This window comes from Mytilus galloprovincialis, chromosome 3, assembly GCF_965363235.1.
Source record: "Mytilus galloprovincialis chromosome 3, xbMytGall1.hap1.1, whole genome shotgun sequence".
Taxonomy (NCBI): Eukaryota; Metazoa; Mollusca; class Bivalvia; order Mytilida; family Mytilidae; genus Mytilus; species Mytilus galloprovincialis.
The window spans coordinates 80,403,639-80,416,476 of NC_134840.1; the positions used below are offsets into that span (position 1 = coordinate 80,403,639).

The following is a 12,838-nucleotide window of genomic DNA, read 5'->3' on the forward strand; positions in this document are numbered from 1 at the left end:
ATCCTGACATGGGACATGTGTATTATTAAACCATTGTGGTGACGTCTGCTTATTCATTTACCAGGGATTCTTTTTCTAGAATCAACACTTCCTAAATCTGTCGCTGAAATGGACTCATCAAATTATATTCAATTGTTTCCCTTGTGAGCCTAATTTCTTTAAGTTTGAATTGGATAATTTACTGATTTCTGTTCACTAATGGAATTATTTTAAATACTTACCTTTAATTTTTGTAATTTCTATATACCTTCACTAGGAATCGAACCCGTCCATGAATTCTGTGACGTTCTACTGACATCAACATGTTGACGAAACCTCTCGGCTACCAATGGATTACGATAAAAATGTTTATTTTATATATTTAAATTAGTATATGATATACATCGGTACAACGGACAAACAGGACTTGTATCTTTATACATTGTATATACATACTAGGCAAACTTATGGTATGAGTTGGTAGCCTCAAGGTTTCATTGTTTAGATCAATGAGTTGAAGGTTAGAACCTGTCGGTTTAAGTTCGAATCCATGTATTCTCTATTTTTCCTGGGTTCTTTTTCTTGTTTTGTATGTTATTGTGGATATTTTGTGTAATAAGAGAGTTTGATTGTTTATTATGGGATTATTGTTGGCCATTCCTCATATTTGAAACGAAAATGATTACATTCTATTTGTCAATTTTTTTTTTTAGAAATTAATATAGTATGATTATATCTGTTTTACTGAATAATTTTACAAATGCTTATTTGCAAATTTCTATGCTAGAAATCGTGATGTGCCTCAAATTAGGCTTCTTGTTAGAAATTTCGGAAACATACTTATTAATATGTTCCTTGTTGGGTTGTTGTCCTTTTGACACATTCCCGATTTTTCAATTTTATTAGAAATAAGTTCCAATATATTTTAATTTTGTAAAAACAGATAATATTCAGATGCCTGACAATATGAAGATCTTTAAGGGCCGACGAGTTGTGTTATATTTGTATTGTTTTAACTATTGAATTGTGATGTTTAATTCATTGTAATGCATCTTTTTATGCCCCACCTACGATAGTAGAGGGGCATTATGTTTTCTGGTCTGTGGCTCCGTTCGTCTGTGCGTCCGTCCGTTCAGGTTGAAGGTTTTGGTCAAGGTAGTTTTTGATGAAGCTGAAGTCCAATCAACTTGAAACTTAGTAGACTTGTCGCTTATGATATGATCTTTCTAATTTTAAAGCCAAATTAGACTTTTGACCCCAATTTCACGGTCCACTGAACATAGAAAATGAAAGTGGGAGTTTCAGGTTAAAGTTTTTGGTCAAGGTAGTTTTTGGTGAAGCTGAAGTCCAATCAACTTGAAACTTAGTACATATGTTCCCTATAGTATAATCTTTCTAATTTTAATTCCAAATTAGATTATTACCCAATTTCACGGTCCATGGAACATGGAAAAGGATAGTGCGAGTGGGGCATCCGTGTACTTTCATTTCATTTCATGGACACATTCTTGTTACACGATAAAATGGTTATTTAAACCCACTTACAATACCTTCTAATTATGAATAGGCTCTAATTTAAAAAAGACATTAACACAGTAGTTTAAGTTATAGATACAAAGTATCTTGCGGGCTCTTGGTTTCTTTTTCAAGAATCAACGCATATCCATAGTATCTATATCACAGAATGAGGCAGGGCTTCATTTGAGAAATCTTTTAAAACCTGATTTTCTCATGCAGAATAGGTAACACTTTTCGAATGACATTTTAGCTGTATAGTGTGACCATTTGAAACTACCACATGTATGTAAAACTCATACAAGTGTTCATATTTTTGTCATGTTGGAGGAAAGATACAAAATATAGGAATTAAGGGTTTTTAGTCAGTGGTCTCTACTGCGCAAACTATTTATATAAAGCTTGATATTCCAAAGAGTGGTAGACTACTTTTGTTTGAAATAGTTGTCGGGGTTCATATCTGTCCTTGACCTCATATTCATAGTTCTTTGGTCAATAAGTTTTGTAGTAAGGTACTCTCGTAAGATACCATAAGCAATAGGTCAACAATATTTGGTGTAAGTAACAATTGTTAGGTTGTTTTTTTAGATACTATAATAGGTCGACTTTTTTGTTTGGTGTATGATGAGATTATAAGGTCAGTCTTGAATATTTGTGTCTGGCCTTTTTAATAATGAATTAGATCATTTTTCATTCCAAATGACATTGTCATGAAACACTACAAATCACTGTAAAATAAAATTGAGAATGGAAATGGGGAATGTGTCAAAGAGACAACAACCCGACCAAATAAAAAACAACAGCAGAGGGTCACCAACAGGTCTTCAATGTAGCGAGAAATTCCCGCACCCGGAGGCGTCCTTCAGCTGGCCCCTAAAACATTTATATTTTATTTTGGAGAAGAAGTTTTTTTTTCAAATGCATGATATAAAGAAAGAAAAATTAATTCAATCATGTAAATTTCATATCTTATACACAAAAGCTTCATCGGTACAGTAACTGGTTTGGCTGGAGACTATCATCAACCCTGCTTTTCTGTTAATATCAAAAGCATTAGGATATATGATTCCATCTTTTTCATTTAAAATTGTTTTTTGACTTTTACCATCTGGTGATAATTGCACAATACTGTTATTGCCTACAGAAGCGATATAAACAAAGCCATTCATATCTACTGCAATTCCTACTGGTATATCTATATCGGAATTTTTGACTGTCCAAACGTGTTCTCCTGTGTCTTTGTAGCAAAACACCTCATGCGTACCACAAGCTGTACAATAAATGTTTTCTTTAAACAAGACTAAATGTGTGAGCTGAACTGCTTCTATAATCTTGCTTGATTTATCCTGCAGGTTAAGTAGAATGATTTTTGCATCATCGGATAGGCTGATGGCCAGAGTTTGACCATAACACGAAATGTCACAACAGGCACCAGGAATATCAATAGTTTCTATAGTTTTATTCTTTTCTATATCCACTAATATCACTTGATGTTTGTAATAGAGACTGACTGCCACTATATTATTGCTGATGTTGCAAAAATTAAACGGGAAGTCATCTTGTGAGAATTTTACCACGTTTCTCCAACAGTAACCATCAGTACCGAAAAGCATCAAACTTTTCTGGTGATTTTCTAGTGCCAGAAACTTGCCATCATCAAGAACAAGTAATTTCATCATTAAATATTTTTGTCCTTCTGGAAATTTCAGAGTGTTTAAGAAAGTTGGCTTTATTTGTTCCATACAAGGACTCTTTGATACTGAATGCTGGACTTCATCCCCTATTATGACCTTGACATTTGAACTATATGGTTGATTTGTAATAGAAATATCTCCAAAAGATTTTACATCTGTTAAAACTGATTGCAAAGCAGATGAAATGTTAACATGCAAGTTATGTTTATCAAAGTTTCCTTTACTCTCTAAATCTTCTATATATTTTGATTCTTGTGATGAAGCTTTTTTAATCTCCTTTAGACCTATATATGTTTGCCAACTAGTTGCATAAATTCTCATTTTCAAAAAATCTTCTTGTAAATGAACAATTTGTTTTGAATGTTGTTCAACTTGTTTGACAAGATCCTCCATTTTTGACTGTATTTTTGAATGTTTTGATTGTAACTCGTCACGAATTTGACCTTCAATTTTATCCAAATAATCATCTATAGATTTTCTTACTGATTTGATTTCCTTAAGAATTTGTGTTTTCTGATTTTTATTCGTTCTGATTCTGTTGTGCAAGTATTCAATTATTTGTTCAAACTTTTTTCCTAGATTTTTTAAATCTTCATCCAGGAATGGGATTGAGTCGGATGAATTAATGTTTCTGTTAATCTCTAACAGCAGTTGTATATCTTGGCATTTATCATGTGTGTCTAAAATGCATTCTGAACAACAGGCACATTTATGGCCAGAACAGTAAAGTTCATACTTTCTGTCATGGTCTTTGCATAGGTTACTTGTTTCTTTCATGAAAGATGGCAACTTGTGGTATTCTTCACTAACTATAGTTATGTGGTCACATTCCATACACCATGTTGCTTCATTTTCTTGCTTGCAGAGTATACAAATGTATCTATCTGATAAAGACATTGTTCTTTCTTAGACCTGAAAATATAAAGTGTTCATATTAAATATATATATGTAAGTTACAATTTGTCTTCATTAAATGCTCCGATTTCACAAATTGATTGATTTAAAAGCATTTTTACAAAATAAGGGCTATGCATGAAATGTCCTGCTTTTGATCATTCTTATAGGGCAAAATTATTTTTATATGTACAAATATAAAAAAACAAATTTCTGTTTAGTATTAAATTTATATTAAGATCAATTTTGTTACATCTTGTGATCAATTTTATTTGGCAATCGCCAATGGCAGCCAGCAGGGTTAAAGAACATCAGTTGTTCGACCTGTTATTCAAATGGGTTTTGTTTAAATATACTTTTTCACTTTTTTGGTCTTTTGGAAAATGTTATTTGTGCTGTTTTTAGACCCTTCTACAACGAAATTTGTTTTACATGCACACGTATAAAAATTGCGGTTTTTATCCAACGCAATCATAGGTTTGAATGTAGTTTTCATTTTAGACTTGTTTATACTTTTTCGTTTGGGCTTGTATCATATTTTCCCTCCGGTTTATATGATCCGTTCATCCTATATTGACTCAAATTCAAGAGTCTATCTAAAAATGAGGGTAAATTATATGGCCTTCAAAATACCTTTTTGATCCCTAACATCACTGAAGAGACATATATTGTCGAAATCTAGATCTGGTGTACAAAAAAAAATATATTGACACCTTGTGTTTGTGGCATAACATCTTGGCCACAAGTTTATCATTTTCAGCTATTTAATGTATAACATGTCATATAAAGAAGTCTAGATTGAAAACAACGTTCAAACCTATGATTGCGTTGGATAAAAACCACAATTTTTATACGTGTGCATGTAATACAAATATGTTTTGTAATAATATATATTTTCAATCTTTTGGTCTTTTGGAAAATGTTGTTTGTGCTGTATTTAGACCCCCCTACAACGAAATTTGTTACAAGTATAAAAATTGCAGTTTTTATCCAACGCAATCATAGGTTTGAACGTTGTTTTCAATTTAGACCTCTTTATATGACATGTTATACATTAAATAGGCAAATGTTCATTAATGCCAGTTCTACACAAAAACTCCTGGTGAGCAACGATTGTTCCGATGTGTCCTTTTTTTATTTCCAATAATGAAAGATATATAATATTAGATAAATGTCAGAAAAATATATTTTTTTTGTATGAGGCTTAAAAACTGGGAAAGGGCGGGGTTTTACCGAGCCCTTCCCCAGTTCTGTGCTTAATACAAAAAGGTTTATATTTGTATGACATTGAGCTAATATTGTTTTTATACTGCAAGTTAGATTTACACATTGATAGCTATTTAAATTGTAACACAAATTTAAAGCCTTTTTTCATTCCCTTAATGATTCCCTGATTATGGAAAAAGTGTTCCATGATCAAATTGGCATTGCACAAAATATAGCTGTGTTACAATATTTCGGAAATAAACACAACTAGTTGCAGTATAAACTAAATTAGATGTGATGATCAAATGGAACTACTATATTAGCAACAATATTCAGCATTGGGAGATTTATTTTGATCTGGACCTATATCTGTACTTATGAAATATGAACTTCTTTGTATCATAATAGTGAGCTGGTAATTTATTTAATGTTGCTTTAAATTTGAATTTTATAGATCTCTGGAATTCATTACCCCTCCCCTTCCCCAAAAGAACAACCCTTTACTTGTTCTAACAAAAACATGGACAGGATGGAAAGTCACAATTTTATTTATTAAAACAGATATACAAAATGATAAAAATTGTAGAAATCTATAGGGAATTTTTTTTTTAACAAAACATCCTTATCCACCTTAATTGTCATTATAATTATCAAAGGTACCAGGATTATAATTTAGTACGCCAGACGCGCGTTTCGTCTACACCAGACTCATCAGTGACGCTCATATCAAAATATTTATAAATCCAAACAAGTACAAAGTTGAAGAGCATTGAGTATCTAAAATTCCAAAAAGTTGTGCCAAATACCATGAATACGGCTAAGGTAATATACGCCTAGGATAAGAAAATCCTTAGTTTTTCGAAAATTTCAAAGTTTTGTAAACAGGAAAGTTCGTGTAGTAAAATTGTGTACCCTTATGAATTTTGTAAGTTAAATAGATCCCTCCTCTTTGTAGTATATTATAGAAAAAAATTGCTCTTCAGACATTTTTATCAGCCCTCTATTTCCTCCAGTCTGATTTAAGCCATCCTGCACTAACCTACATCATCATTTGTTAGCTTTCTTAATAAGATAGTGTTAGTCAGTTTTCACCAGGAACTCAAAAATCCACTGTCAACGTATACGGTAGTTAGGAATATACGATGAAAGCGGATCTAATCATGGATAGAAACAAGCGAAGCCGCAATTCAGTACACTTTAAATAGTTCGACCGTAACTCACATCAGACTATCTGACATTTATCGGATTAAATAATAATAAAACATGACAATATATTTCAGTGTCAACACTTACACAGGCAAATTACACATTCCAATCTGTATAAACTGTATACGTACGGTTGTCCAATTTGTAAATGAAATCCTGACACTTTCCTAAACTTCATTAACATAATTAACATAATGAAAGTAGTCACTGAGTATGCGCTTTAGTTAAGGAGGTCAGTAAGAGGATATCTAAGAATAGACTGCTTCTTTTTTGTAAATTTATTGGTGGATTATTAAAAAGCGTTGACAGAATTACATGCAATGACTGTATATGAAACGTTTGGAACTTCGCGTTTTTTTTTGAAAATTTGTGCACGGTCAAACCCTATAAAATTACTAAAAGAAGCATGCAATACTTATACAATTACATTGTTTTGCTAGGATCATGTCAACACGATTTATATTTCTAGGTTTTATTTTATTTACCTGTATTATTGAATTTTTGTATCAGATGTTGGTTCGATTGGTCTTTGCTGGTTTTAGTCATAAGTTATAACATGAATGTGGCTGTTGTTCAGAATGCACTTTAGACACACATGATAAATGTCAAAATATAAAGCCGCTGTTAGAAAAAATTGGTAACATAAAATTATGGAAGCGCATATGATACACCCCTTGGAAAGTTATTTTGTTGCAAATAAGTCGGAATTATTAGTTAAGTTGTGTGTAATAAGCTGGAATGAAATTATCATGAGGAATCAACTTGTCGGAATGATGAAGAAAAAGTTGCATTACAATGTCGACTTGCTGATATAAATATATTGACATGGTAATAACATGAATAAGAAGTCGACATGTTAAATTCAACTTGTTAATTGATTAAGCCGACAACTTATTTGATGATGAGATAAAACCACGTGACCATTTTGGATAAAAAAACATGATCTATCTTTAAACAATTTTCATATGTCGTTTGTTTAATGTGTTGCGGATGAATGTCGCTATCCATTGAGTTAAATTTCAAATTAAAGTTCGAGTTGATGTTCTGAGTTATTTGGTATGATAAGGGGTAACGGCAGTCAAAGTTCTTAAAAAAAAGCTATTTCGGACATAAGGGGGATATCCCCACACTAGTACGGCTGTTTTTCCCTCCCTATTTCTCAAATGGAATCAGTATTATAATAAATTCGTGAAGGACTACATTAAACCTTCCGTCTCACCTGAGATTGCTGCTGCGGAAGAATTTGTGTACAGTTAAAAATAAAATCGTGACAATATATTTTAGCTGTTAAATGGGCTATGTTTGTTTGACTGTCCGTATTTTCCGTATGTCCATACGCTTTTGTAATATAAAACTAAGAAGATTTGGTATAATTGCCAATGAGACAACTCTCCATAGGCCACCAAATGAAACAGAAATGAACAACTATATGTCACCGTACGGACGAATATTAGCAACACCTTTTTTTACGCTTTTTGACACAGTTTAATGATACAAAAGACAAATGATTTTTATTTGAATTCGTGATAATATATATATATATATGTAAACAGTTAAAAAAAGGTATTTTCCGGTGGATTGAAATTCTAATTTTGGCCAAATTTTGGGGAAATATGTGACATCTTCACCCTTTTTTCCAACATTATTAGTAAAAACAAGCAGTTTGTTGCCATTGATACTAATTTTTGTATCAAATCTATGGAAATTACTGGTTGCATACATGTGCACATGTATGACACAAACTATAGGCTTAATTTGTAAGAAAGCAAGGAAAAGGGGGTGGTAAAATTTATGTATACTACTGTCTAACATCAGTATTAATCCAGTGACACATTTCGAAGAAAAAAGCAGTAAAACTCCCATAACAAATCAGCGTCCTAAATAACTTTTAGTAAGTTTTTATAACCATTAGGATCCTCTTTGTTCAGCTCCTGTAAGTCTCTAATATCTTTGACTTTGCCATCTGATTACGGACTTTCCGTTTTGAATTTTCCTCGGAGTTCAGTATTTTTTTGTGATTACAATTTATACTACACACAGTGGTCGCCTTGTAAGCCACTGCATCACCTAGATTTCTAGGCACCCTTAAATTTGCTGTCTACCTCTTTTTAATTTACTGGTCTTCTACGCTCTCTGGAAGCTCCGTCACAGCTATTAATCTGTCTGCTTGAGCTCTAACCACATTGCAAAACAATCCATTGGCAACTGCTTTATTTCCATATAGATACTTTAAATGTATATTTTTACTCAGACTGTCTGTGAACCACTGACTCTAACCAAATAAATTGGGAACGTGTTCATTGGACACAAATAATGCCCAGCTTGTATATAACGCTATGGAGAGTCATTACCAAGAGCGGTAAAAGTGACAAAACCCAAAGTCGCACTTGATCTGCGTTTTATTATATTACGCTTCAAAATGATTTAGGGAAAATAAAATAAGGGATCGAAAACTAATTGTTGGGACGTACGTATACGTACTAACGGAAGGACAAAGGTGTCGCTTATTGCCTCCGCCACTGCAGCGGGTGATATAAATAAAGAATCAGATGTTTTTATACTGAAATTGTACATACCCGAGCAATGCCCGACTATCCCTACTACCCCTATACGATCAAATAGATTTGTTCTGGCAGAGATCAGGCTGAGATCGAGCATAGTTGATTAGGTCTAGTTAGTCGAGTAAAGATCGTGTAGAGATCGTGAATTGGTCGGATTTATGGAATATGTATTCAATTAGTGGTCGGGTTGGAGTCGTGATGGAATCATCAAGGAGTCGTGAATGGTTTACTTAAGCTCGTATACAGTCGGATAGCAGTCGGGTAGAAGTCGTAAACAGGCCCGATCAAGAATTTTGTCACGTTCGGTCGTGGAAATTTGGACAATCGGGATCATCGAGTTGGTCTGATCGGCATTGTGTAAATAAACAACAAAAACTATAAAAATCAGTTGCAGCTGTCTAACTCAATATATCAGTATTACTGGCTAGTGTAAATTCATCTAATCCGGTGTAGATCTCAATGCTCCGGGAAAAGTAAGCTAACCCTTCTCAACGTGTCATTATGAAATTACAAACCCGTTGATTTGGTCCAATGCAGTAGGTCATCTTCGTGGAAAAGAGGACAGGATTGTGGAAAAAGAGGACAGGATTGTGGTTACGACAATTGAACATATCTTATTTGTTGTTTCCCTGTAACTATGGTGTGAAGATACCAGGATTAAAATTTTGTATTTACGCCAGACGCGCGTTTTGTCTACAAATGACTCATCAGTGACGCTCGAATCAAAGAAGTTTAATGGGCCAAATAAAGTACAAAGTTGTAGGGAATTGAGGATCACAATTCCTAAAAGTTTTGCCAATTATAGCTTTAGGTAATCTATTCCTGAGGTAGAAATGTATTTCAAAAGCGTCTTTTTCATTTAGATCGTATGTTTCTCGTGTGATTTTTTTTTTGCAAGTGTCATTTCAGGGTCATTTTAGGTTTTTTATTGCAGTTAATAAATAAAGGCAACAGTAATATACCGCTGTTCAAAACTCATAAATCTATGGACAAAAAACAAAATCGGGGTAACAAACTAAAACTGAGGGAAACGCATTAAATAAAACTGTTTTGTCGTGATAAATTTGCAAAACTCCATGAATTGTTATTAAACTTGCATTGGAGTAAATCTTTAAGATCAAGATAAATCATCTACAGAAAAAAACTATTTTCTAAATTTTGTATGGTACAGAAAAATTTACATTTTACAGTCAATATTACAAATTTTGCACTGACAGTTTCAATCCCAGGCGAGACGGAAGGTTTCATGCAATTCTTCGCGAATTTATTATAATACTGATTCCATTTGGGAAATAGGGAGGGAAAAAAGCCGTACTAGTGTGGGGATATCCCCCTTATGTCCGAAATAGTGTTTTTATTTAGTTCTTTGACTGCCGTTACCCCTTATCATACCAAATAACTCAGAACATCAACTCGAACTTTAATTTGAAATTTAACTCAATGGATAGCGACACTCATCCACAACACATTAAACAAACGACATATGAAAATGGTTTAAAGATAGATTACTAATTATCAATGTTTTTTAGCGTAATTTGACAAAATTGAACCTTTTAGGCTGCAAAAAGCGAATTGCTATTTCACTATTTCACTTTCATTATTGATTGAACAGAAAAAAAACTTTAGATTTTTTATATATCTCGTAGCTAGTGCCCCTTTAATCAATTAACAGGTTGAATTTAACATGTCGACTTCTTATTACCATGTCAATATATTTATATCAGCAAGTCGACATTGTAATGCAACTTTTTCTTCATCATTCCGACAAGTTGATTCCTCATGATGATTTCATTCCAGCTTATTACACACAACTTAACTAATAATTCCGACTTATTTGCAACAAAATAACTTTCCAAGGGGTGTACCATATGTGCTTCCATATAAAATCATCCGACTCAATCCCATTCCTTGATAAAAATCTAAAGGACCTAGACAAAAAGTTTGAACAAATAATTGAATACTTGCACAATAGTGTCACTTCAAATCAAAATCAGATAACACAAATTCTTACGGAAATCAAATCAGTAAGAAAATCTATTGATGATTATCTGGACAAAATAGAAAGTCAAATTCTTGACAAGTTAGAATCAAAACAGTCAATGATACAATTAAAAATGAATGATCTTGTTCAACAAGTAGTGCAACATGCAAAACAAATTCGTCATTTAAAAGAATACTTCTCCAAAATGAGACAATATGCAAATGAGTGGCAAACATATGTAGGTCTGAAGGAAATTGAGGAAGCTTCATCATTAGAAACAAAATTCATAGAAGATTTAGAGAGTAAAGGAAACATGGATAAAAATAACTTCCATGTTAACATTTCTTCTGCCTTGCAGTCAGTTCTAAAAGATGTAAAATCTTTTGGAGATATTTCCGTTAAATAAACAACAATATAGTTCAAATGTCAAGGTCATTACAGGAAATAAAGTCCAGCATTCAGTATCAAGATTCCTTGTATTGAAGAAATAAAGTCAACTTTCTTAAACACTCAAATTTCCCGAAGGACAAAAATATTTAATGACGGAATTACTTGTGCTTGATGATGGCAAGTTTCTGGCACTAAAAAACCACCAGAAGAGTTTGATGCTGTTCGGTAGGGATGGTTACTGTTGGAGGAACGTGGTGAAATTCTTACAAAGACGACTTCCCGTTTAATTTTTGCAATATCAGCAATAATATAGTGGCGGTCAGTCCCTATTACAAACATCAAGTGATATTAGTTGATGTTGAAAAAAATAAAACTATAGAAACTATTGACATTTCTGGTGTCTGTTGTGAAATTTCATGTTATTATCAAACTCTGGCCATCAGCCTATCTAATGATGCAAAAATTATTATACTAAACATGAAGGATAAATCACGTAAGATTATAGAAGCTGTTCGGTTAACAAAATAAGTCCTGTCTGAAAAGATCATTTATTGTACAGCTTGTAGTACTCACGAGGTATATTGCTACAAAGTCACAGGAGAACATGTTTGAACAGTTAAAAATTCCGATATCAATATACCAGAACGAATTTCAGTAGACAAGAATGGCTTTGTTTATACCGCTTCTGTGGGCAATAACAGTGTTGTGAAGTTATCACCAGATGGTAAAAGTCATAAAACAGTTTTGAATAAAGAAGATGGAATGTTTTTGATATTAACAGGAAAGCAGGTTTGATAATAGTCGCCAGCAAAACCAGTAACATTACCGATGAAGCTTTTGTGTATAAGATATGATATTTACATGACTGTATTTTTTTGTCTTCCTTATCATGCATTTGAAATAAAACATCTCTAAAAAAAAATAACAATTGGAAATGGAATAGATTTAAATAATTATTAAAGTTTTTGTCTGAAATCATATTTAGTGATACATTCGTTCAACCAGACAAACTCCGAGCAGACAAGACAGCAAAGCAATCATCTTTTTAACAAGAGTGCACACTCAAAAATATCTACCCGACGATCCATTATTATTAGCTTAAGGCTAGGAAAAATGAGCAAGTCTGACATGCGCACCTTACAATCATTTTACACACTAAATATGGTTGACATTGCTTATGGTATTTTAGGAGATGACCAAACATATGTAACTTAATTTTGAACCATGAACAGGAAGTCAAGGACAGATGATATCTTCCAGGCAGACACTTTCACTTTACAATCATGTCATAAACCAAATATAGTTGATTTATAGCTGATAGTGATTAGTTTCTAAAAAACCGATATAACCAGGAAAATTTCACATTGATGAAATCACCAAAATAAGTTCAAGGTCACATGAAACCTGACAGA

General features: G+C 32.9%; 1 long non-coding RNA gene across 1 annotated transcript; it reads right to left on the reverse strand.

The window, feature by feature from the left end:
- Nucleotides 1-2,143: 2,143 nt before the first annotated feature.
- LOC143069075 (uncharacterized) lies at nt 2,144-6,686 on the reverse strand. The gene is made up of 2 exons (XR_012976322.1): nt 6,582-6,686; nt 2,144-4,100 (listed from the first exon to the last, which is right to left on the reverse strand). It is a non-coding gene; the product is annotated as an uncharacterized LOC143069075 (long non-coding RNA).
- Between the last annotated feature and the right edge of the window lie 6,152 nt (nt 6,687-12,838).